General features: G+C 41.6%; 1 protein-coding gene across 7 annotated transcripts in view; it reads left to right on the top strand.

Moving 5' to 3' along the window:
* LOC105469979 (zinc finger and BTB domain containing 38) overlaps nt 1-23929 on the top strand; it is a 124797-nt gene that overhangs the window by 21010 nt on the left and 79858 nt on the right. For 5 of the 7 annotated variants that reach the window (XM_024789190.2, XM_024789188.2, XM_024789189.2 and 2 more), the window contains exons 2-3: nt 21579-21765; nt 22838-22912. The gene's annotated coding sequence lies outside the window, so the exon portion shown is untranslated. Of the gene's footprint in view, nt 1-21460; nt 21766-22837; nt 22913-23929 lie in introns of those variants that run through there. The other 2 variants (XM_071091026.1, XM_071091030.1) reach the window with 1 other exon arrangement.

A 23929-nucleotide genomic window follows, 5' to 3' on the forward strand; every position in this document is an offset into this window, starting at 1 on the left:
TCTCTTAGCATATGTTTAACCTAAGGAATGACAATGCCGTGTAAAATACATTATACACGGGCCTGTTTGCTTTTAGACTCCTTCCTCACCCTTCACCTACTCTGCTCTTTGTCTTACCAGTGCCCACTTTTGCAAACAGATTTCTCTGGCTCCCGGGTCACCTAGGCTCCAGCTGGGCTCAGGCAATGAGAAATACTGGAAGGTGGGAGGAAGGAAAAAGCCAGGGTTTCTCTCCCTAAGCCTCTCAGATGTGGATGGTGCCTCTAACAGTAGCAGAGGTCTGGCTCCAGTTACTGCCAGAAAGGCTGCCATGGCTGTGGCTGTTCTGAGTGACCCTAGTCCCTGGGCGTTGGTAACACCGTCTCCTCCAATGGTTCCTTCAGTCCAGGATTGGGAGTGACTTCCTGCTGTCACTATTCTAAGCTTCTCAGGTTCTCTGTCACCTGTGTAACCAAGTCTATATATTGAATTCCCTCTGTTATAAATACATGTAATGGTTTCTCTTGTTCTGATTAGACCCCAACTGATACATATGTCATGGTTAAAACACATTTTCCTCTAACATAGATTATATATTATTAGATTCTTTAATTATAGTTGTGGTTGCCAATCTATTATTATTTGTAATTATTTGTTTGAAGGGTAGTTCTTAATCTATTGAAGTTATTTGTATTTGCCCATAACATTTTAAAATGCTTAAATATCATAAATGCTTGTGAATTCCACCATCCTGAGCTTCAAAGGAATGGCCTAATTTTACAATATATGTTCACATGGTAAATGTAATGGAAATATAAATCATAAGCCAGTTAATAATTGTTATTCATAATGGGACTACTACTGTATTTTGTAGAAATAGCCCGCATCTATTCTTGAGCTAATATACATACTGACTTCCAGCAATAGTGCCATGGAGGAATGATCCAGTAATAGTTACAGTAAAAGAAATGCTCATAATAGCTTTGGAACTTGGAAGTAATTATATCTTCCTCTTCAAGTGATTTATTTTTATCATTACTTGCAGTGTCTTTCCTGAACCTTAGCCTAAAATCCTCTCTCCTGCTGACTGCAAATTTAGGTCCTTCCAGGAGGGGAATGCATTAGTAAAATGTCGTCAAAGGGCCCTCAACTAAAGCAAGTCAATTTGGCTACCATTTCCTTTCTTCCCTCCTTTTCTCATCTTACTCAAGCTTAAAGGATCCTACAAGTGTAAGTAAAGCACATAAACGAGCTAGGATTTCAAACGTGGAACCAGGCATTGTGTCTGTCAAGAGCCAATGAGTGTCTGATTAAAGATGGCAGATGAGCACACTTGATTTATCCTCACCAAGACCCCACTAAAACGATAGTAACGGCATTTAAAAAGTGATAATCACCATAGTAATGGTAAAGGGACTCTCGGCAGATAAGCAATTTTACAGAATTTCTGGAGGGTAAACAGTGAATGGAGGAGTGGAGGTAGAAGAAAGATAAAGGAAGCCAAACCTAAATTACAAGAGTAAGGGTGGAGGAGGCTAGAACTGAGGAGGAAGTCTTTGCAACACAAAATCTAGGAGACTAGGCAACTCATAAACATCAGCTGAGAGAGTAATGGGGTTGAAATCACCATGATTCATGAAATACCCCAAAGGAGCAGTTAGCCTCTAACCCCACTTGGCAGCCAGACAGGCCCTCCTCTACTTTTACCTTTACCTTTACTCCCTCACCCCACTAAAAGTCTGACAGCCTTGTTCTCTCTACAAAATGAGGTGGCCCCCAAAATGAAACTACTGATATCCTGACATTTAGGAAATAGCTAAATAGCTGAGTCCCTACCAAGTAATTATAATGCATGTAATAGAAGCAGCAAATAGTTATAAAACACTGCAATGAGGACATTATATATTAATTCATTTAATATTCACAACTCTAGGAAGAAACTAAAGCACATAGTGCTGTTTGAGATCATGCAGCAGTTAACTGACAATGTTAAATCACCACAAGGTTAAATCACCACTAGTAAGCTCATTCCAGGTGCAAAAAACAAATAAACAAACAAAAACCCAAAGCCAATTAGTACCTTATTGTCTCATTCCAAAGTAAAGACAACTGAGGATGATCAGATACTTGAAGAAAGAATACAACACGATACAAAAATTAGCTGGGCATGGTGGTGCGTATCTGTAATCCCAGCAACTTGAGAGGCTGAGGCACAAGAATCACTTGAACCTGGGAGGCGGAGGTTGAAGTGAGCTGAGATGATGCCACCGCACTCCAGCCTGGGCAATAGAGTGAGACTCTGTCTCAAAAAAATAAATAAATAAATAAAAATACATCATGAAAGACAGATAAAAATAAAAACAAGAATGGCCCAAGGAAAGAGTAAACATGAGAAACAGAAGGGAAGAAAGAAACTCCCAGCTGGCACCCTTGAGAAATTTGATGAGATATTGCATCATAAAAGAACAGGATGCAATGAAAAAAGAAAAATCAGAGCATTGTTAGGAGCCTTTGGATATTAAAAACATTTACAAAAAAAATCTCTATATATTTTTAAACAAAGCATTAGAATATAAATTCGAAGAAATCTCCCAAAGAGGACAAAAAGATGGAAATCATAAAAGAAAAGAAAGGAGTCTTAGAGGGCTAATCCACAGTTGACTAATAGTAGTGACAGTAAGAGAAAATGGATATTGAGAAATAGAAGACATTTCCTAGAGCTGAAGGACATGAGTTCATTAGACATAGAATCATTACATTTACACATCGGGGATAAGGAAATGATCCTCTATGACATTCGTAATCTGTGTTGTGACTAAAATGAAGTCTTTTGTGCTCTCTTTATAGGTTTAGTCTAGGAGTTGAATATGAGTAACAGGGCTTACATTATGGTGACCATGAAAAATATTGTAGGGTTAGTAACCACTCTGATTACATTTCTTTTCTTGTATAGTCTTTTGTTTTTTTTTCACTGGAGTTTGTATTTGCCTTTCTGAGCATCTTTGTCATCATTTTATCCCTCAAGTTTATTCAATCTCTTTATGTAATCAGTTATTCTATCAAATCTTTTCTTTGCTCCTGAGATCTCACCTACTTCAATTTGGACATCTTGCTCTCTGGGTTCCTGCACAGGAATCACCCAGGGTCTTCACTGGATTAAATTGCTTGGAGTCTACATTTTGTTCTTTTGGTCTTACTTCCTTGGTTTGCTGAAACAGATCCTCAGGCAACTTCTTTAGAAAGGATGTGTAGGTGATTAATTTTCTTTGACATCATATTTAATTATCACCTTTAATTGATACATTGGTCAAAAGTGTATTTTTAGCCTGAAAATTTTTTTTTCTTGAAACATGGAAAAATTGTTCCAATGCCTTCTAGCATCAAGTGTTGCTAAGAACAGTTCTGATAAAATTCAATTTTCATTCTGTTGGTAAGAACATTCCTTTCCTCTACTCTCACTATCTTAAAATGGATACAGCATTCACTATAGAAATATAAGCCTATTGCTTAAAGGTATGGAGGTATCTAGCAGAAGAAATGTCTAAAAAGGTAAGAAACGATTGCCTTGTACAGTAGTACTGGGGAAGACAGTTCACCATTGCTTTTATTTATTTTTTCTTAACAATGTGCATTATTATTTTGAAAAAAAAATTATATTATAAAACGTGGATTGCTAAACCATAAAGAAAAGCCAGCGAAAGATTATCACACATGGCAGGGTTGTGTTATCTCTAGGGTAGGGAGGTGGTTGTGCTCAGAACTCAGAAAGGAATGCTAGGGGCTCCTAGAGAACTGGCATTACTGTTATTTGACTTGAAAAGTAATTGACCAGTTGCTTGCTTCATACTTATCCTTTAAATAGTACAACCACGTTTTGTGAATTCTCCTAATATGCAATTCACAATTTTTAAAAAGAGGCATATGACATACATTCATTCCAAATGCCAATGTAAATGTCTGGTCCAAGTCAGCTTAGCAAAATAAAAATTGTCTTGCAAAGATAATATTATCAATAATTTTCTTTAATAGTACAAAAAAACATATATCAGACCAGGCATGGTGGAGAGAAAGTTCTCTCCCTAGGACTTTGGGAGGCCGAGGCAGGAAGATTGCTTGAGGCCAGGGGTTCATGACCAGACCGATCCTGTCTGGGCATCATAGTGACCCTGTCGCTACAAAAAAATTTTAGAAGCCAGGCACAGTGGCACATGCCTGTAGTCCTAGTTACTTGGGAGACTGAGGCAGGAGGATTACTTGAGCCTGGGAATTAGCTGTAATCATTCCACTGTGCTCCAGTCTGTCTCTTAAAAAAAAAAAAAAGACTCTGTCTCTTAAAAAAAAAAAGTATTATCATTAATTTTCCCTTTTCGTTTTTCTCAGATTCAATATTATAGGTTCAAAATGTTAAGTATTAAGTGCAATTGTTATCTAACAATTTCTTTTTTTTTTTTTTTTTTTTTGAGACGGAGTCTTGCTCTGTCGCCCAGGCTGTTATCTAACAATTTCTTTATAGATGAGTTAAGCTTATATTTTGAGGGTTTTTTAAATTCCATGGGAGAGGAAGATACTATCTGAACCTCAGGTTGTTGGAGATTTCAATACAAAGATAAAGTCTTGTTTTTGTAAGGTTATGTTTCTAGAGGTTTACTGCTGATAATTTAACTCAGTTCCACATTGACTGAGTACTTGAGACCTACCAAGAATTCATTTACCCGATAAATATGCCAGGCATGGTTTTGGCCTAAAGCTGCAGACAAAGTCCTTGCTCTCATCAAGCTTACACTCTAGGGGAGCAGGGGCGACAGATAGTCAGCAATTCAATAAATAATTTTTTTATATACCAAGTGATAAAGAAAAATAGAGCAGAAAAAGAAGCTAGAGAGGAGAGAGGGGGCTGCTGTTTCATGCAGAAACCCGAATGAAAATGAGAGAGGGAGATGTGTAGCTATCTGGGATGTATAATCCCAGCACCTGCCTCCTTCTGGGGTTACACAAATAAATATGTCTCTGTCCTCAAGGTATGTATAGACCATGAAAGAACCTATGATAATCTGAACTCTCAGAATCAGAATGTTGTAGAAGGGGTTAGATTCACAGTATGTTTAGACTGAAGATATACAGATGGAGGGAAGGTGAACCGGAGGGCTTCAAGTTTGAGAGATGAGTAAGCAGACAAGAATGGAAGAAGCATTTCATAAAGGCAAAGCCAGCTAGGGTGGGCTTAAGGAATAGCTAGGAAAATGGGGTGACGATGGTATACATGGGTGAAGGGAACTTGGGGAGAACTTAAAGCAAAATGAATTATAGGCATAATACATGACAAATGGAGTAAGCCAGAGAGTGGACGAGAGGGTGGATGATCTTTGCCACAAAGCAGCTCTCTAGGTGGAGTAGAGAGTGAAGCCTGTATTTTCCCCAGATGGAGGAGTGGCACTACTGAGCTGGGCCACTACAGGCTGCAGCCATAAAAGCCATATCTCTGATCATGACAAACTCACAGGCCAGTGAGCTCAGATATCAAACACGCACAGACAGAGGAATTCTGAAGACACTCGACTGAAAAATTGAAGGTAACATAAGAACCCCCAAATAAGACTAAGCTGCCTTCGGTCTTAGTAGTACTAGTTTGCATGCCAAACAAACAAATGAACAAACCCTGACCTCCCCTCCCCCGACCCCCAAACCTTGAAAAGTAGCAGAGCACGTGCAGACCATGATAAGGGAGTTTCGGGGCATAATGCACAGCAAAACTTCCTCCAGACAGACAAGAGTCCCTTTGTCCCAAATCCCTCAGTTCACCAGAGGTGTTTAGGCCCACAGGCTCTTGCTTTTCTTCTCCCCATCAGTCTCTGTCTCTGTCACCTTCACCATTTCTCTTCCACTCTTTTACCTCCCCCTCTTTCTTTCTTTCCAAACCAAGCCCTCAGACCTCAACCCAACCCTCTCTTCTTTCTAGGAGTTCTGGTCCTTCCCCGCTGAGGGTGATGCCCATTTTTCATCTTTCCCCTTATGCATCACTTACCCCACAACCTTCCTCCAATCCGCTCTTCTTAGAAAATAGAGGAAAGAAAAGAATTCTAGAAATTTCTCATTGAATATCTTCACTCTTGTTACTAACCAAAAAGCAAAAGTTGACATTAGAACTCATGGAAGAAAACTGAGAGTCAATTACCTACCAATACAATAGATATTTCAGTTTTCCAGAGGGAAAGGGTATTGGGAAGGGGAGAAGGGGGAAGGAAAGAGAGGACAATGGCTCTACCATCATTTGTATGCATGTGTGTTTCTCCCATGTATTATGGACCATGCCACACATTGCTGAGGCCTGTATCTTCCACAGCACCTTAGCAGGTAGAAATACTTGAATGAATGAATGAATGAATGAATGAATGGACACATAAGCGTAGCAAATGAGGCATTGAGTGTGGTGAGATTGCTCCTAGCTGTCTGATGACAGTCCTGGTTCACTGTTAACTCACCATAGATGGAGACGGCTTCTTGGAAGCTATCCTGGACTCCAGCAGTTATCTCCAGGAACACTCCAGTTGTTCCTCCGGCAAGTGTGGTCTTGCAGAACAACACGATCGTTAGCTAACTGCTGCGGGAATTCATAACCACCCTATGAAGTCAACACTTGGGTATCTGGTCTTATCCCAAATTTCTTCAACTCAGGCCCTCTTGGTTGGACTTGTTGATTTCATAAGTCAATAATCCCTTCACTCTCTTACAAATAGTGTGGATTAAGTGGTATCAAGGCATAAATCTCTTTCAAAGTTCTATGCACAATACACACAATGCTTGTATCTCAAAGTTAACTTTTTAAAAACACCATAAATGTTATTACAAGGAAATCATTACTAACCTACAAAACCCTTAACACTCAGTATATCCCACGTGAGCTGCCTGCTAATCCTCTTTAAACCCTGCTCTCAGCATGGAATTCCTGTGCTGAAAACCCAGCTGCCCAGTGTCTGAAAAACTCTATGCAGCACTGAAAGCCAACGCTGGTCCCACTTTCCAGGCCGTACTCCATGCATTCCGCATTGCTTCCAACATGCTGCCTCACAATCAGGTGGTGGCCGTTCTCATCTCTGTCCCTTTGTCCAGCCAGCTTCTTCTTCCCTGGAGTTTCTCTCTCTTTCCCCTCCTCTCTCTCCCAGCTGACTGAAATCGAGAAATTATATGGGCAAAGGTTTCCTTCTAGAAGTCTCCTTCAGGGAGCCTTCCTGACTGGTCCAGTCCTTGTAGCTTTCTGGGTTCCCCATGTCCCCGCCTTGCTCATGGTCAGCACAACCCCACAGTGCACTTCGGGATTCATCGGCATCTCTCTCCAGGCAGGCAGCACCCTCCTCCTGGAAGTACCCATATCTTTTACTTCTCTCTGTCTCTCAGAATACTGAACACATTGCTTTTTGCATAATGACTGTTATTGCAAAACTCTGATTGAGTCAAAGGAACTAAATCCATTCGTCTAAGGACTTGCAGTTCACCCCAGTTCAGATGATGGGCACTGGGAGAATGATAGGCATAACCAAGATGGAGGGTCTAGGCCTAATTCCAGGCCTCTTTCTCACGATTCTTCTTGAGGATCCTGTTTTCATCTTATTTTTACGGTGGGTAGTGGAGTACATGGCAAGATCCTAAGAAGTCATGTTTCCACTCAATTAATATATGCACACATTGTTATAAACTAAGCTATACGTGCTTAGTTTATATTCTCTTAGAGAGAATTTCTAAGAGGTGAAGATTACAATGAGAGGAAGGAGAGTTGAGGAAGCTCTGCTCAAAATACAAGCACTCCTCTCTTTCCAAGGAGGAATCTCATAGATTACATTATAGAGATAAATGTGGGTAACAGGTAAGAATGCAGTATAACAACAATACCCAGATGCAAAGAATGTCACATTTCTGTATTTCTCTCAAATCACATTAAACTTGGCTACAAGATCCTTACTCTCCAAGGTTGGGAAATAGTCTAATATCCTGACTACTGGGTCTTCCTGACGCCTCCATGGGCATGTACAGGAGCCCCAGGCTTTCACGTGCTTCGAGAAATGGGGATATCCTGATTCACAGACCATGGTGGTTGTCATGGTAACCGCTACTCCTGCTACTCCATGTTCTAGCCTTTTCTGCTAGTTGGGCCTTCTGGGGGGCCATGGAAAGATGTCTTGGTGCTGTGCTTGTCTTCCCTGGCCACAGGTTATCCATGGAGAGCCCTACCCCGGCTCTCAAAGTTGGAGTGTACAGTGTGCAGCCTCCGCAGGCTTTCCAGTAGCTCCCACCTGAGTTCACACAGCAGGGGTGGGATATAGATCCCTGCCACCCTGGAAATCTCTAACCCAAAATCCCACCTCTCACACAGACTTCCCATCTTAGGGGGGTCACCAGTAGGGCTGGACCACCCTCTCCTCCTTTAGCCACAGCAACTGTCTCCACCATCCTGAATAATTCTTCTTAATCAGTCTGAATTTCAAACAAAGATCTGAGTGGAGGGGCTTTATCCTGGGAGCCCAAAAACTTCTCTGTTTTAGGCTCCAAAGTACAAAGGGCTATTTCTTTCTTTCTCCCTGAGGAAGGAGAGCCAGCCCAAGACACAAAACTCAAAGCTAAAAAAAAATTCCCTCATCATACTTTTTTGCTGGTAAGACCACAGCAGTAAAAAGGACACCAATTAACTTCTCTGCCACTCTCTGTTTCATGGGTGAATACTCAACCTATAGGTGTGTATTTGTGGTGGAGCGGGGGTTGTGTGGCCAAGTGCATTAACAAAGGCGATGTGGAGACTGAAGAAATCTCAAAGGGCAGCTCTGAAAGAGGAGCCATGAGAAGAAAGCATTAACTGTAGCAGGTGCTGCTGTGCCCTGGGACCATGGGAAATGAGGAAATGGCAATTTGCAAGGATTTCCTGGGCAGCAGTTGGACTAGGGCTGGTGTAAGGAATAGGACTACTCATACAGTGGCCCAGGGGCGAGAAGACAGACGGCTCTTCCCTTGCCCGGCCCTGCATCCTGGCACGGGGCTACACTTCAAGGGATGCCTTTTTCTCACTCATACAAAAGTGTTAAGGGCTGCTGCAGCTCTGTTTAGGAAAGACAGTGGGATAAGAAAATATGCCAGGTTCAAGGGAAGCCTCGGTATTTGGTCGACCACAAAGACTGACACAATTCTGTACTACATCTAACCTTACATGAAAGCCTCACCAAGCATCAGGGAAACAAAAAGCATTGACACAACCAAATACCAATCAAGGGAAGCCAGGGATGGGGAAACCAAGGCAGAGCGGCATCTTGTCTCTCTTCCTCCTCTCCTCATCTAGTTGGTCAATTGGTCAAGTGCTCTGGCTGTATCAGTCCAGGCAAATATGGAGAATTCTTAAATTCTCACTTAAAGTGTTAGAGGAGGGCTTTTAAAGATGATTGTTCCTGCTAGGCTTCCTTATTTGATATTGTAAACAACTGGGAAATTATCTTAATAAGTGTATTCTATATAAGTGTCTTAGAATGGAGAAATTGGGGAAAAAAAGATTTGAGATTTCCTTCATTAACCATCAAGAATGACTTTTTTTAAAAGTTCACTTGGGAACTACAAATGTAATATCTGTTAATTGCAGAAAATAGATCACTACCAAATTGCTCTCTTCAAAATTATGTATAATATATGTTATAAATGTTATAGAACCAATTTGTTTTCTCATTACTACTATTTGTGTTTGATCTTTTCTCCATACATTTAACCATTAGGCATATTCTTAATCTTTTCCATGTTTGCCAGTGTGATAGGCAAATAACCCTCCTTGTATTGGTCTCCATTTCCCTGATGCTAGTGATACTGAACATGTTTTATATACTATTTGTCATTTGTACTTTTACTATGACTTACTTCTTTTTTTTCTTTGCCCTCGTTCTTGTGTGTTGTTTGTTCAATTAGCGCTGATATTAATCCTTTATTATTCTCCTGAAAATATTTTCTCAAAGTATGTCATTAGTCCTTCCACAGTGTTTATGGTGTCTTTAGCCAAACAGAGGGTTTTTATGCAAAGAAATCTATCAATGACTTACTTTATGGTATTTGGGGTTTTGTGACTTATTTAGGAAGGCATCCTCCATTATAGAAATATTCTCTTTCATTTTTCCATTTGGTATTTTTGTCATCTTTTCTGTTTTGTTTTGTTTTGTTTTGTTTGTTTGTTTGTTTTGAGATGGAGTCTCACTCTGCTGCCCAGGCTGGAGTGCAGTGGCACAATCTCGGCTCACTGCAACCACCGCCTCCCGGGTTCAAGCAATTCTCCTGCCTCGGCCTCCTGAGTAGCTGGGATTACAGGCACCCCCCACCATGCCTAGTTAACTGTTGTCTTGAACTCCTGAGCTCAGGTGACCTGCCCACCTCAGCTTCCCAAAGTGCTGGGATTATAGCATGAACCACTGCGCCTGGTCATTTCTGTGGTCTCTAAAAAAGTTTGTATCATCAACTTAGCTTTTATTTATTTGTTGTATAATGCAGAGGTAAGACCCTTAATTAACACCACCTAACCACATTTCATATGCATTGTAGAGAAAAAGGAACCTAAGCTTTTTATTCACCTGAGAGACCGTGGTGAGAAGTCTGTGAGAGAGGAAAAGATGTTACCCAATAAAGATCATACACTCTAGTGGGAAGGCTATTATGGTAACCACATAATCCAAATTTTCTAAAGTGATCCTGGTTTCTAATAGTCTTTCTTACTGACACAGCATTAGAACCAACTTCTGATTCAGAAACTGTGGTCATATAGCCAATCAGCCCGTGAAAGAGTACAAGGTAAGCACCACAGGAAGTCTATTGAATTCTACTAATTCAGAGGTGCAAGGGGCATTTCTGCCTGGCTTTCCAGGCAGAAATATTAGGGAGAACATTTGAATTCAGCCTCAAAGGCAAGTTAAATTTTGATAGACCATGATGGTGGGAGGGATCCTGCCAGGCCCAGGGAACGAGGAGCAAAGGCAGAGAAGCAGGGAAGCACAGGTTGTATGTCTGGAACCCTTGCAATCTGTCCAATTGTCTGCCAATAGGAAAGTCATGAGGAGTTAAATTATATGGTAGTTTGAGGCCAGAGGGTGGAAGACTTTGAAAATCAAGGAAATGAATTTGTGCTTTATTTTCTAGATAATAGATCACCACGAAATGTTCTTTTAAGAATGGCTTTATTAAGATATGATTCACATGTCATTCAATTCACCTACTTAAAGTGTAAAATTCACCCTTTTAAAGTGTATAATTCAGAAGTTTTTAGTATAGTCGCAGACAAATGCAACCATCAACACAGTCACTTTTAGAAAATTTTCATCACCTCAGAAAGAAACCTTATACCCTTTGACTGTCACCTCCCTAAGCCCTCATCTCCATCCCATCCCTAAGCAACAAGTAATCTATTTTCTGCCCATATAGATTTCTCTGTTCTGGATGTATTATATTTATGAAAACATAGAATTTGTGGTCTTTTGTCAGTGGCTTATTTGATTTGGCACAATACTACCACTAAAGGCTTGAACTACAGAATTCTCTAACCAAACTGGCTCTTTAAAGAGAAGGAACTGCATTCAGGATGGTGGATGGGGGCTGGGAGGTCAAGGAGAGCCATTAGGAGGCCAGTGAGTAGCTGTTATGTGGTCATATGAGTGGTCAGTAAGGAAGCTTTTGGCTGCAAGTAAGGAACACTGAAGTACAAATAGCATAAATGACAAAGACATATTATCTTACTAACAGGAAACCTGGAAGTAGGTGGTTCTTGAGTTGACCCATGACTTACCAGTGTTGCCAAGGACCCAGCTCTTCCACCTTTCTCTCTACCATCTTAAGGTACTGATTTTTACACTCTGACCTTCCCCCTCATTGTTGGAAGATGCTGCAGCTCTTCAAGGAATCACCTCTTCATACAATCGCTTACAGAAACCTGAAACTCTGGATTTTAAGGAAGGAAACTTTTTCCCAGTGCCCTACCCAAGAAACCTCCCCTCATGTGCCATTGGCCAGAATCATACCACACATCCATGCCTTAGTTGTGAGGTAGGCTGAGCATGTGCCTGTCTGCCATTGTCAACCCCTGTGGTGGGTGGTGAGCTCTGCCCAGCAAGAAGGAAAGGAGAGGTGTTGGCAATTGTGTAGGCTAACAACAGTGTTTGCCACAAGAGACAAAGAAGATCCAGGATAGCAGAGCATTCTTAGTCCAGCAAAGGACAGTATTTTTTGAAGATAAGAATGTGGTCAACTGGAACAGTGAAGATAAGAAAAACAGTAATCAATAAAAATATAACGGGACCAGGCACAGTGGCTCATGCCTGTAATCCCAGCACTTTGGGAGGCCAATGCAGGAGGATCGCTTGAGCCCAGGAGTTCAAGACCAGCCTGGGCAACACAGCAAGACCTCATCTCTACAAAAAGTTAAAAAATTAGCCAGGCATGGTGGTGCATGCCTGTGGTTCCAGCTACTCAGGGGGCTGAGGTGGGAGGATTGCTTGAGCCCAGAAGGTTGAGGTTGGAGTGAGCCATGATCACACCACTGCACTCCAGTCTGGGCAACAGAGCAAGACCCTGTCTCATAAACAAAAACAACAAATTTTTTTTGAGTTGTCTCAGTTTTCCTTATAAACTTGTCATAAAATGAAGTTTTAAAACCTCATATTCAGTAGAAAACCAAACGTGCTTCCTATAAAATGTCCATAATAATAAATACAAAAACAACAAAAGAATCTTACTAATTTCTAGGTAGACAGCATAGCCTGCAGAAGATTCTAATCCTGAGCCAAGCTCTCTACAAAAGGGTGAGATCCCAAGTGTCAAAGAGGCATTAAAGACATGCACCACACGATTCAGTGTCCTCTAATGTCTGTCATAGACCATCTTAGCTCTGGGACCTCACAGTGCTAAGCATCCTAAGCTTCTGGGAACATGCAGTAGATCCTTATCTTTGATCTGAAGAGGTACTCTGTTTATTAAATATGAAAAATTATAATTTGTGCTATTGACTCTAACTCCTGTATGACAAGCAAAGTCAAAAGAATCCCCTGTGTGCCTTGATGCTTGTTTCGGTGTGTGCCTGGAGAGAGGGATGAATGTCTTAAGCTTCACCATCAGAAACTGCCATTTTTTACATCAAAAAGGATCTGCAATTGTCATTTCTAATACAGTTCAGCCTAATCAACCACCAAGGATGTTAACATTGATTCTGGGGAGGCATGAGGGGATGGAAAATCTTTTAATTATATTTTATTATATTACTCATGAGCATGTATTATTTTTGAATTGTTAACAATTCTAATTTTAAAAAATTAAGGAACAAAAAGAGAATGCTTAGTCTGAGCTGTCAAAAGCTGTGAATAAGCTGTAAGTCCCTGGGCCGGTCCCATTATTTTTCTAGTCTAGGATTTCTTCACCTCAGTACTATTGACTTACTGGACCAGATAGTTGTGTTGGGGTGGGGGGCTGTCCTGTGTATTGTAGGATGTTTGGCAGCATCCCTGGCTTCTACCCACTGTTGACAGTATTACCCCCCAAAATGACAATAAAAAATGTCTCCAGATGTTGCCAAACGTTTTCCAGGGGGCAAACGCACCCCTGGTTGAGAATCACTGTTCTTGTCCTCAATTTCTCATCAATAAAAGGAAGCACAGAACCGAGTGCTTTAAGTTCCCCTGAAGCACCAAATTCTCTGACTCCATCAATGTCAAATCTGTAAATGTGTTTTCCAGAAGTTATTTTCCTCCAGAACCACTAGAGGGGACACTCTGCTACACAAAGGACAAAAACAGAGCACTCTGGGAACTTTGTTTTCCTCTCCTCTTGACTTTGTTTCTGTTTCTGACCGCCCCAGCCTTAAATAAATAGTCTTTGATGTTGAGTGTGATAACCCCTCACCATGAAGCATGAAGAGTTGTTTGTCTTGTGCCTGGTGCCATAAAAGTCAGTGTTTTTAGATATGGTGGGGAGGGGAGAGCAAAATGTTCTCTGCTTTTTAAACATTCTTTGTAAGGTAGTCAGATGAATCATGCCTCTAAAAAAAGATTTCCATAAGCGGAGCCTGCAGGACAACCAGGCTGGGAGGTGGAAAATCTAGTTCTCTTCCTGGTCCTGCCACTTCTGGGCTGTGTGATGTTGGCCAAATTTCTTGACTTCTCTGGTTTTATATAAATAACAGAACTGAAGACGCTGAGGCTGAGAAGTTAAGGTCACACAGTATGTTAAGTGGCCAAGCAAGGACTTGCATCTGACCCATCAACTTCATAGAATAGTTGTGAAAACCAAATGAGATGGAGTACGTGAAAGAGTTTTGAAAAATAGAAAACCACACAAGTTCAAGGTGTGGATGTGTAGATATTGTGGGAATGAGAGAAGGGGATGGCTACGGGGTGGCATGAGGGAGCAGGAACAGAAGTTTTGCTGTGTTTGCACACAGCAAACAGAAGTTACTCCTTCTCCAAGTGTTGTATATTACAGGAAAGAGCCTCAGTGCCCCCAAATACTTCACTACTGATGGAACTTCATCCCTAGAACTTAAGGTCTCCAACCCTATATAAGTGGACACATCACTAAGAGGAGTTTATCTCTCATGAGTTGTTTAAACACCTTAGTGAAAGTGAGGGATCTATATCGACACTGGTTTTTAAACATTTTTTTAAAACCCTGAACCACGATAGAAAATATGTTTCACAGAGAGACCCAGCTCACATACATATTATAAAATTGAAAGTGTTTGTTATAATGTACTTGGATCTTTTCTATTGTTTTATTTTATTCTATCACTTGAAACCAATGCTGACCCACTAAATAATGAGTCCTGACCTACGCTTGAAGGTATTATACTAGAAGGTTTTGTGGAGGGGAAAGAGTATAGGGTCCTGGGGCTGGTCTAGGGAGGAAACAGATGTGGCCACCAAACAATACTCAAGGAGCCCTAAAGATGAACTTTTTACAGTTTGCCAAGGGCTCATTCTCTGAGGCATGATTCAGGAGGAAGAAAATAGAACAATAATTCCAAATTCGAATTCCCAAAATTCACCCGAATGAGTGATGATGGGCTATTGGGTAGCAATCTCTAGGCTGGATTCTCAGAGGTTATGATCTAAACCCCACATCATTAACATAAAATATGGATAGCATAAAATAACCAGCACAAAAAAAAAACCATTTTTAATCCAACATCTATTGAGCCATTATTATATATCAGACATTGCACTAAGCACTTTACATGAGTGATAGGACATACATTAAGTTTAAGTGTTCCCTGATTTTCTTCTCTTCCTGCCCACTAACAAGATTTCTGGATTTGTCTGTCCAATTTCTTTTTCTGCTCCATCAGAAGAAGAACTGGACAGAAGCAGAAGAACCAGAGGAATGCTGATTAGGACTGGAAAGAAAGCTTTTACAGAGTTTGGGAGAAAGAAAGGGAGGCAGAAGCTATGGAGTGTAAGGGGCTTGGATAGGAGGGGGAAAGGATGCTAAGGGGAATTGAAGGGGCTCTTTGTGATGTTTGAGAAATGCAAGTATTAATATGAGTTAATTAGAAGTTACTTTTGGCAACTAGACTGGGTTTCTTGGACTGCAACCCTGCCCCCTCCCCAAGACCGCACCCTGTGGGTCATGGTCTGAATAGGGTTACATGTGCATTATCTTATTTAATCTGCATAACAAACCCATAAGGTGGTATTAGTATTTCCTTTTTCTCACATGAAGAAAAAGAACTTGATACAGTCGAAGTAACCTTACATTACATGCAGGTAATAAATAGTGAAACCAGGACTGGGACTTAAGACTTTTGATCATGAAAGCAGAAACTCTTAAGTCCATGAGCATAGATGATTCCCAGTATAAACAATACCAGTTAATAAAATACTCGAGAATAAATTTAACAAAATAATTGCAAGACTTGTACACTGAAAACAACAAAACATTGCTGAAATAAATCAAAGATCTAAATAAATGAGAAGGCTTCCTAAGTTTATGAATCAGATGACTTAATATTGCTAATATGGGATTACTCCCAAAATTGATCTGCAGGTACAATTTAACATCTATCAAAACCCCAGCTGGATTTTTTGCAGAAATTGAGAAGCTGATCCTAAAAATCATATGGCAATTCAAGGGATTCAGAATAGCCAAACAATCTTGAAAAAGAACAAAGTTGGTAGATTCACACTTCCTAATTTCCAAACATAACATAAAGCTATAGTAATCAAAACAGTGTGGTACTGACATAACAATAGATATCTAAATCAATGGAATAGAATTAAGACTCCAGGAATAAATATTAATATTTATTGTCAGTTGATTTTTGGCAAAGGGGCCAAGACAATTCAATAGAGGAAAGAATAAACTTTTTTTAAAATAAACTCTTTATTTTAGAATAGTTTTATATGTACAGAATTGTTGTAAAAATAATCTTTTCAACAAATAGTTATGGGACAACCAGATAGCCACATGAAAAGAATGAATATGGATCCCTACCTCACACCATAAGCAAAATTAACTTAAAGTGTATCATAGATCTAAATGTAAGAACTAAAACTAGGCCGGGCGCGGTGGCTCAAGCCTATAATCCCAGCACTTTGGGAGGCCGAGACGGGTGGATCACGAGGTCAGGAGATCAAGACCATCCTGGCTAACATGGTGAAACCCCGTCTCTACTAAAAAAAATACAAAAAATTAGCCAGGCGAGGTGGCGGGCGCCTGTAGTCCCAGCTACTCGGGAGGCTGAGGCAGGAGAATGGTGTAAACCCGGGAGGCGGAGCTTGCAGTGAGCTGAGATCCGGCCACTGCACTCCAGCCTGGGAGACAGAGCGAGACTCCGTCTCAAAAAAAAGAACTAAAACTATAAAACTCTTAGAAGAAAACTCAGATGTAAATCTCCATGACCTTGGGTTAGATAATATTTTCTTAAATATGATGCCAAAAGTACAAGTGATGAGAGAGAAGATTGATAAGTTGGACTTCATCAAAATTAAAAACTTTTATGCTTCAGATAACACCAACCAGAAATGAAATGACAACCATAGACAGGGGGATAATATTGTAAAATATATATCTGATAAGGGACTTATGTCTAGGATATATAAAGAATCCCTAAAACTCAAAAATTAAAAAAATTTAAAAATAGGCTGAGCACGGTGGCTCACGCCTGTAATCCCAGCACCTTGGGAGGCCAAGGCAGGCGGATCACCTGAGGTTGGGAGTTTGACACCAGTTGGACTTCATCAAAATTCAAAACTTTTATGCTTCAAATAACACCAACCAGAAATGAAATGACAATCATGGACAGGGAGATAATATTATAAAATATATCCGATAAGGGACTTGTGTCTGGGATATATAAAGAATCCCTAAAACTGAAAAATTAAAAAAAAAAAATTTAGTCCGGGTGGCTCACACCTGTAATCCCAGCACTTTAGGAGGCCGAGGCAGGCAGATCACCTGAGGTCAGGAGTTCAAGACCAGCCTGACCAACATAGAGAAACTCCGTCTCTACTAAAAATACAAAATTAGCCAGGCATGGTGGCGCATGCCTGTAATCTCAGCACTTGGGAGGCTGAGGCAGGAGAATTGCTTGAACCCGGGAGGTGGAGGTTGTAATGAGCTGAGATGGTGCCATTGCACTCCAGCCTAGGCAATAAGAGGGAAACTCCATCAAAAAAAAAAAAAAAAAAAAAAGCCCAATTTGAAAGATAAAGGATTTGAATAGACAGTTCTCCAAAGAAGATATACAAGTGACCAATAAGCTCCTGAAAACACACTCAACATCATTAGTCATTTGTTAAATGCAATTCAAAACCACAATGAGATATCACATTGTACCCACTAGGATGGCTATAATAAAAAAGACAGACAATAACAGCGTTGGTGAGGATGTGGGGAAATCAGAACCCTCATAAATTGCTGGTGAGAATGTAAAATGATGCAGCACTTTGGAAAACAGTTTGACAGTTTCTCAAAATGTTAAACATAGTATGATATCACCCAGCAATCCCACTCTTTTGTGTCTACCCAAGAGACATGAATGCATGTCCACAAAAAAAAGAAACTTGCACATGAATGTTCATAGCAACATTATTCATAACAGCCAGAAAGTGAAAACAACTCAAGTGTTCATCAACTGAGATTTGGATAAACAAAATGTTGTATACTCACACAGTGGAATATTATTTGGGCATAAAAAGGAATGAAGTACTAAACTATTCTATGCCTTAGTTCATTTGCTGTTGCTTAAACAGAACACTTGAAACTGGGTAATTCATAAAGAAAAGAAATTCACTTCTTACAGTTATGAAGGCTGAGAAGTCCAAAGTCTAGGGACCACATCTGGTGAGGACCTTCTTACTGGTGGGGACTCTCTGGCAAGTCCCAAGGTGACACAGGACATTACATGGTGAGGGGGCTGAAAGTGCTAGCTCAGGTCCCTCTTCCTCTTCTTATAAAGCCACAAGTCTCTCTCTTGTGATAACCCATTAATCCATTAACCAATTAATCATTAATCCATGAGTGGATTAACCACCTCTGAAAGACCCCACCTCTCAATACTGCCATATTGGAGATTAAATTTCAACATGAGTTTTGGAGAGGACAGATATTTGAACCATATATTGTATGATTCCATTTGTAGAAAATATCCAGAAGAGGAAAATCTATAGAGACAGAAACTAGATGAGTGGTCGTCTAGGGCTGGTAGGTGGGGACAAATGAAGAATGTGATACCTAATAGGCACGGTGTTTTTTTGGGGGGTGACAAAAAACGTTAAAAACATAGATTACAAATTACATAATTCTGTAAATACACTAAAACCCATTGAATTGTACACTTTAAGTGGGTGAACTTTATGGTATGTAAATTATACCTTAATAATTTTTTTTAAAGAGAGGGAATGAAATGAGAGAAATCTAAGGCAACAAGTATAGACAAGTCTTCCAAGGAATTCCTTGCATTAATAAAGGTTTGGTTTTAATTACCAGCATTTAACTGCATTTGTTGTAGCAAAGGAGGAGGCTGCTCCACTTTAGGTAGAAGCTAGGGAAGTGATATTGTACTTACTTCTCTGTATCTTCAAATGGATATTTGTCCCAGTTCTCTGATTTTATGTTCACTGTTAGTATCAACCCCAGAGCATATAACCCAAGAATCTGTGTCTCACTTAAGCTTACTGATCATTTCTGCTTCTTTTCTTTATTTTTCTGTTCACATTATCCTGATAGGATGCAGGGTGATGATCAGCCTTTGTTCATCTTATTAGAGAAATAAATACCTGTGTGTATGAAGCAAGCAAGGCCACTGAGTCTTTGGGGAAACAGAGCAGGGAGGTGCCCAGAGGCATTTTCTGCAGAGAAGGAAGAAAAGAATAAACAAGTCTTCTGCCAAAAATGCCTGGAACTTAAAGTGATTTCCTCAGCCCAAGATCAGGCTGTGTGCAGACACTGACAGTGAACCTGATCAGTTGCTGCTGCTCCCTTGATTAAAAGCATGTGGCTTTCTCTCTTGTGAAATTCACCTCTATAAATTCCACCTGCCTAGGGATTCAAACTACAAGGAACAAGTGCAATTCCTCAGAGTGGCAACTGGCAGAGCTCCCAGGAACAAGGTAGAACTACACAATGTCCCAGGCATCAGAGGCACAGATTGCCTGAGCCAGGGACAGTGGTCTCTGTGACCTGACACCCCACCCACAGTGGGAAGGAAAGCTGTGGGTGTGTTATCGAGGAGGCCTCCACAAGGGGCTGGAAATTCCTGGTTTTGTCTTCTTCTTGGAATGAGACATTTACTCTAAAAGAATCATGGAAAAGTACAAACCACAGAATCATAAACCACACGGGGAGAGGCTACCTCGTAGGTCATTCTTACACTGGGCCCAGATACCCCAAAAGCAGATGTTCTCTTCTCGCCACCCCTCCTCGCCTTTGCTTGCCCACAGTCATTGCCAGGACTCTCCCTCAGGCCCAGAAAGGCAGCCGATTCCTGGTAGGAGGGCGCTAAGAGTAGAAAGTAACTACCATTGTCAGGTCCAGATCTGTTTCCTGTCCCTTCCCGTTGCTCTTGCACTCTAAAACCACACCACAGTTCCAACTCTTTTTCTGAGTCCAGAGTCTTTGAGAGTGCCGTCATGTCCTTCTTGCTGTAGCCTTCTTGTCTACCCCAGATGTATCCCTTTAATTTCACTGACCTTCCCACCCATATCCATGAGGCCAGAAGGCAACAAAAAGACAAGCGTGGACTCTGGCTCCCGCCGAGGTACTCTGTCCCCCGTGGCTCTCGGATTTTGCATTTTGCATGCCACAGACCTGCGTCCATCCGACCTCCCTAGTTTCTCATCCCCGCTTGAACCTGATGACTGACTCGCCCTCCTGGCCACGCTGAGTAACCCGCCCAGTTGCCAAACCTCAGACCTGGTGTTGACGCAGTAAGAAGGCCTGAGGCCCATGTTGCCAGAACATTCCTAATTGTTTCACTGTTTCCTTGTAGGATTTGGTTTCAAGTCCCATCTTTATCCTTGTCTCCTTTCTCCTGGCCAGGGTGCCCTTGGTCAATATTCCTTCATTCGCTCCAGCCACTCAGCACCGTGATTAAGAAAACAGGATGTGAGATTAGATGATCCAGACTCTGCCACGAACTAACTAGCTGTGAGGCTTCAGAAAAGTGTCTTAACCTCTCTGAGCATCCATTTCCTCCTCTATAGCATTAAGACTATTAATAGTACGTACCTCACAGCTTTTTTGTTGTGATAACCAATAAATGAAATAATCTTCATAAAGCACAGAGGCTTGAATGTTCACTCTAAGTATTTAATATGTGTCCTCTACTATTTTATTTTGCAATTCTCATTCCTTAATTCATCATATATTTACCAAGCCTCAGGCCAGGCACTGAGATATAAATATCCCCTTTAAAGAGCAGTCATGTCTTAAATCCAGGAAGAGCTAGTTCATGTTGGCACCTAGGGCAGGGAGCTAAGCCCAGGGCCACAGTACAGAGGCAGAGGAGAATAGACACTGACCACCAGCAGCTGCCCGGGGATGGTGACAAAAGTGCCTTCCACCTTTCCGCATCTCTTTCAATACCACTGCAACTCCTTGAGTAGGTGGGCACCACACAGAAGGGGGATGGCAGAGGGGCAGTGAGAGGTCCCCAGGGAAACAGCCTCTTCTTCTTCCCTGCTTCTCTGACAGAGCACAGCCATGCCTCTGCCATGCAGGAGGGTGATGTCCTTTGGGGAGGCCTTGTTGAATCTGTCTGGGGCTGTTCCGGAAGTAGGAAGGACGGCTGGGGGTGGGGAGACGGCAGGAATGTTCTCCTGGCCTGCTGGTCTGTGCCGGCGAGTGTGCTGAGAGGAGGGCCTCTGGACATCAAAGGTTCCTTTTGTCCCCTTCTGAGTGGCAGGGCAGCCCAGCCGGGCTGCTGGCGATGACTCAGGCCTGGCCCTGACGTCACCCACGCCCGGCCACTGGCCTCCCTCTGAAGCCAGGAAACTAGCTGGGGAGTGGCACTCGCAGCTGCAGCAAATCTCAAAATAAAGAGGCAACGGCCTTTCTCCTCCTCTCCATCTCCCTACAGCACACCTTTTATTTCTTTTCTTCTTTTTTTTAAGCCTCACGAAAGATTTTACTTGTAGATCAACTTTCAAAATGTAGGAAGTCAGAATGGGTGACATCATCAGAAAAATATGTGGAGCTGATCGCCACAAGAAGTGAAGAACCCAGGGCACGAAAGCGGTTGTGACTCCTGGGCCCAGGGAGTTGGCAGCGTCTGGGCTTCAGAGGAGCCAGCGCCTCCGAGTAAGTGAAGGCCCACTTTTGGCACCCCCTCACTCAGCGCCCTTCACCGTAGGGCGCCATCTTGTTCCCTGACGCCTACAGCTTGCCAAGCCCCAGCCCAGAGTTGGGAGTAGGGACTGCATTTGGGAGACCCTCTAAATACGGCCCCAAAGGGATCTGATATCTCTCTTCTCCACAGGATCAGAAAAGAATGCAAAAAAAAAAAAAAAAAAGAACAATACTAAGACGGAAACCCAGGGAAGAATGGCCCAACTGATGCCTTTCCCTGTCAACCCTCTTGTTTTGCCTCCTCTTCCTCCCCTCACCTGAGTACTCTGTTTCAGACGGTCAGAATGTTTGTTCAGAGTTCTGGATTGTTTGCTTCCTAGATCTTATACTGAGCGATCAGACGTAAAAATAAACCCTGTTCTAGGCAAATACGTGTCCTGTGCCATCAAACGGTATTTTCACACTTAACCTGGTAAAAGATGACAGCCCTGGTAAAAAGATGCACACAATCGTGCTGCCTTTACTGCGCACGTTTCTGACTGTTCCGTGTATGAACCTACATTATCTTATTGCCCTGTTTACAGAGGACTTATTTTCATTCCTACTTGTGCCATCGTATCTCAGATGACATTAAACACAAAGACACAATGTGTCTGTTTTAACTTTGACTACAAACTCATAGTTCTTCACAAAGCCTGTAATTTCACAGCCTCTGGAAGTTCCTACCCAAGAAAGTTAAGTTCCCAAGAGAAAAGTTTTGACATGTACATGAGAACGGCACACAGGCATAGAAGTCATACCCTGATTTTCCTGGCTTCTAAAGTCATCCCGAGTCAGCATCTAGTCTTCGTACAGCTGACGTATCGGAGAAGATGTGTTCTTCAGAAATTCTATGTTAAAATTATTGGGAGCGGGGAGGCGTAAGTCTCATTTTAAAGGCAGTAAGGAAGCTTGTCATTTACTGGAAAACAGTGGCATATTCCTTTGTAAACGGACAACTCCCTTTGGAAATTAACTGTCACACACTAAAATATCTGTTTTATAGGCCTTATGTTTTACTTTTTGTTTTACTTTAATATATTAGGTGGTCTTGAAGTGAGGCTCTGCTGTACTCCTGTTCTTGTGGCTCTGAGATCTGAATGTTGTGACCACTAATTTGGTAAGTGTCATTTGTCCCCAACAGCTACTTAAATTTAAGTCTCCCAATTCTCCTTTTTCAGTTTACAGTAAGATTTAAAGAAAGGGGGAAAGGGCACAGAGATTTCTGTACACAATGATAATAGCTGTATCAAAAACAATATTAGGATAGGCTAATTGTTATAATAGAACCCCAAATCTATAGTGGCTCAAACACAGTAGTTTATTTCTTGCTTATGTAACAGTACAGGTCAGTGGGGCAACTGTTTTTCATGCATTCATTCAGAGACACAGGTAGAAAGGGGCTTTGCCTTCTGCAGCATGTGGTTTTCAAGGTCGCCTGGGGGTGTCTCCACTCCTCAGTGAAGTAAGAAAAGAGCGTGAAAAGGTGCACATGGGAGTTTTTTATGGGCCCTGCCTAGAAGTGGTGCATATTACTTCTACTCACATTCCATTGGCTAAAACTCCATCACATGACCACAACTAACCACAGAGGAGTCTGGGAAATGTAGTCCCTGATGGGGCAGCCACTTAGCAGTGACAGCTCTGGAGGGTTTCTAAAGAAGAAGTAGTTCTCTCTGGCACAGCACATAAAAGAAACTTGGAGACTCTCAAGGATAAAGTTGCATAGAAACAGTGGGATAAGTAAAAAAATTATCCACATTTAGATTTTCCTGACTGACACTCTTAGGTAACATCTGGCCATGAGCGCAAGATGCAATGGATGAGATTTCTCAACACCTCTGTCCATTATGACCCTGAGTGAGCACCATCATGTTGCCCATGGCCAGTGAACCACGAAGGACATTTTCCTTATTTCCTTCTCCTTATTTTTCCCCTCAGTATCCTCTTGGTCTAGGACTATACCGGCTTTGTCTCCTTCCTGGATCTAGTCATATTAGTTGGAATTGTGACAGAATTCTGCTTCCCCAACTAGGAGCCCCAGTAGTCTGTAGGAAAGCTCTTGACTTCCTTAGCTTGTAGTTTTCTCTGCTTCTGGAGGCTTTGGAAATGTATCCTACCTAATCTGCTCCAGGTC

Source organism: Macaca nemestrina, chromosome 2 (assembly GCF_043159975.1).
Source record: "Macaca nemestrina isolate mMacNem1 chromosome 2, mMacNem.hap1, whole genome shotgun sequence".
NCBI classification, from domain to species: domain Eukaryota; kingdom Metazoa; phylum Chordata; class Mammalia; order Primates; family Cercopithecidae; genus Macaca; species Macaca nemestrina.